At 39.4% G+C, this 3,202-nt stretch overlaps 1 long non-coding RNA gene across 1 annotated transcript; it reads right to left on the reverse strand.

The window, feature by feature from the left end:
* Positions 1-264: 264 nt before the first annotated feature.
* Positions 265-2,635, reverse strand: LOC308366296. The gene is made up of 3 exons (XR_013968677.1): positions 2,599-2,635; positions 655-809; positions 265-419 (listed from the first exon to the last, which is right to left on the reverse strand). It is a non-coding gene; the product is annotated as an uncharacterized lncRNA (long non-coding RNA).
* Positions 2,636-3,202: the final 567 nt, after the last annotated feature.

Raw genomic sequence — 3,202 nt, forward strand, 5'->3', positions numbered from 1 at the left:
CTTCAGCAAATTCTTCAACTGGGGATTCATTCTCAAGAGTTTGGAGCAAAACCTCACTCACTTGCTTTGATGCCCTATGTTGAAATTCAGTTTCGGTAAGCTGGTTAAGCAAGGGAATGAATTGTGATAGTCCTGTGGCTTTAGCGTCCTCACCAATCATGGGTACTGTAGTAGGACCGAAGTCAAAGTCCTTAATGGTGCATGGGGCTGTCAATTCCAAATTATTTTCGGAGATGGAAGAATATCTCTCTGGTAAGGCAGGCACATCTGGATCCAAACCACTGACTATTCTGACCGATTCTCGAAAAATCTCATCGGCTTCTTTCTTGGCTGCTGCCGAGAGCATTTCATTTGTTATCCCCTGAGATCCTTGGCGTAGAGATGACCCTTCAGGCTTCTTGGCCTCTGAGGTGCTAACCCTATTCCAAGGCATAAAGACCACATATATTACTGACAACACATAGTTACACAGAACTAGTTACACATACTTCACTTCAATTAAAACATGACAATTAATCCCATGCTAAATCACAACAGGCATGCTATTTGGGCATGATTTGCACTCAGGAAGTGCTACTTTAGGTTTGCATTTGATGATGGGAGTAATAAACAGTAAAATCTTAAAAAAGTCATTCCAGTGATTACTGTACATACCAAAATGTGTTTTGCCCTGCACTTGTCATTCCACATACGTATGCGACAGGAACACCCAGCATTTCACTGAGGACTGGAAGCAGGTAATAGCGAGCAGTCTGGACAACTTTCTTCACTATGATAGCACAAAGATGGCCAACTTCTTCTTTGGTCCTCTGAGTAAACAAAATCAGACAATGAGGTATTTCATCAGAGAGGAATATTAAAGACTAAAGAATATTAGAGAATTTCTATTGAAATAAACCCTCCATATACAGCCGCGGAAAAAATTAAGAGACCACTTCAAAATTATCAGTTTCTCTGGTTTTACTATTTATTGGTATGTGTTAAAGTAAAATGTACATTTTAGTTTTATTCTATAACCTACTGGCAACATTCCTACCAAATTTCAAATAAAAATATTGTCATTTAGATCATTTATTTGCAGAAAAATGACAATTGGTCAAAATAGCAAAAAAGATGCAGTGTCTTCAGATCTCGAATAATGCAAAGAAAACAAGCTCATATTCATTTTTAAACTACACAATACTAATGCTTTAACTTAGGAAGAGTTCAGAAATCAATATTTGGTGGAATAACCTTGATTTAAAATCACAACTTTCATGTGTCTTGGCATGCTCTCCACCAGTCTTTCACATTGCCGTTGGGTGACTTTATGCTACTCCTGGTGCAAGAATTCAAGCAGCTCAGCTTCTTTTCATGGCTTGTGACCATCCATCTTCCTCTTGATCACATTTCAGAGTTTTTTTTATGGGATTCAGGTCTCGAAATTGGGCTGGCCATGACAGGGTCCTGATCTGGTGATACTCCATCCACACCTTTACTGGCCTGGCTGTGTGGCATGGAGCATTGCCCTGCTGGAAAAAACACTTCTCAGAGTTGGGGAACATTGTCAGAGCAAAAGGAAGCAAGTTTTTCTTCCGGGACAACGTTGTACTTTGCCTGGCTGAGGTTTGTAAAAGACCATAAGGATTGAACCAAAGCCGACTGGAGGGTCTCCTAGTTCGTCTTCTCTGATGAGTCCAATTTCACAGTAGGTGCAAGACTCTGTGGCTTGTAGGCCTCTCCAGGTCTCCGTCTAACCATCAGACGACCATGTGTTGGGCAAAGCTGAAAATTGGACTCATCAGAGAAGACGAACTAGGAGACCCTCCAGTCCGCTTTGGTTCAATCCTTATAGTCTTTTACAAACCTCAGCCAGGCAAAGTACAACGTTGTCCCGGAAGAAAAACTTGCTTCCTTTTGCTCTGACAATGTTCCCCAACTCTGAGAAGTGTTTTTTCCAGCAGGGCAATGCTCCATGCCACACAGCCAGGCCAGTAAAGGTGTGGATGGAGTATCACCAGATCAGGGCCCTGTCATGGCCAGCCCAATTTCGAGACCTGAATCCCATAAAAAAAACTCTGAAATGTGATCAAGAGGAAGATGGATGGTCACAAGCCATGAAAAGAAGCCGAGCTGCTTGAATTCTTGCGCCAGGAGTAGCATAAAGTCACCCAACGGCAATGTGAAAGACTGGTGGAGAGCATGCCAAGACACATGAGAGTTGTGATTTTAAATCAAGTTTATTCCACCAAATATTGATTTCTGAACTCTTCCTAAGTTAAAGCATTAGTATTGTGTAGTTTAAAAATGAATATGAGCTTGTTTTCTTTGCATTATTCGAGATCTGAAGACACTGCATCTTTTTTGCTATTTTGACCAATTGTCATTTTTCTGCAAATAAATGATCTAAATGACAATATTTTTATTTGAAATTTGGTAGGAATGTTGCCAGTAGGTTATAGAATAAAACAAAAATGTACATTTTACTCTAACACATACCAATAAATAGTAAAACCAGAGAAACTGATCATTTTGAAGTGGTCTCTTATTTTTTTCCGCGGCTGTATAATTGAACAGTAATATACAGAAAAGATTTTATGTGGGCGAAATCAAACTCACAGGCACACATAGAGCCTCACGGACAATTCTCCAATGCCTGCAAAAAGAAAAGAATTTTAGAACATTGGAACTTTACTATCTGACAGGCTAACACTGATTAAAAAAAACAATTAAACCCACTCTTCTGTCATGTTCTCCACAAGGTGGCGTATCATGGGGGAGAGGTTCATATGATCCAGATCTGAAAAAGCACAAAATGTATTATTTTTAAAATGTGTGGTAGGGCATTGACAATATTATTAGTGGGTCTTTTGGCACAGAGGAACTTGTATCGACTGTTAGGTATTAAACGTTCTTTCATTGACATACTTTTTATGTCTGAATTTGGCATAGACTAACCTGCATCAAACCTTTTGGTCCTTGTTGTAGAACTACATTCAGCTCTTGATTCCTCGAAAGATGTTTTCTTTGACGAAGAGAAAACATATAGTTAGTTGTACTCATCAGTTAATTCTCAGCAGTCAGTCCCTTCAGGATTTTGAAATGAAATGCAAGTCATATCCTCTCTATTTCAGTCAATGTACAGCTTTCTCTCTGTTTCTTTTTCCAACATAAACAGCCAAACATTTCACTCTGTTTCTATCCTTCTTTCTCTCCTTACTGA

The sequence above is a fragment of the Sprattus sprattus genome, assembly GCF_963457725.1.
Source record: "Sprattus sprattus genome assembly, chromosome: 5".
NCBI classification, from domain to species: Eukaryota; Metazoa; Chordata; class Actinopteri; order Clupeiformes; family Clupeidae; genus Sprattus; species Sprattus sprattus.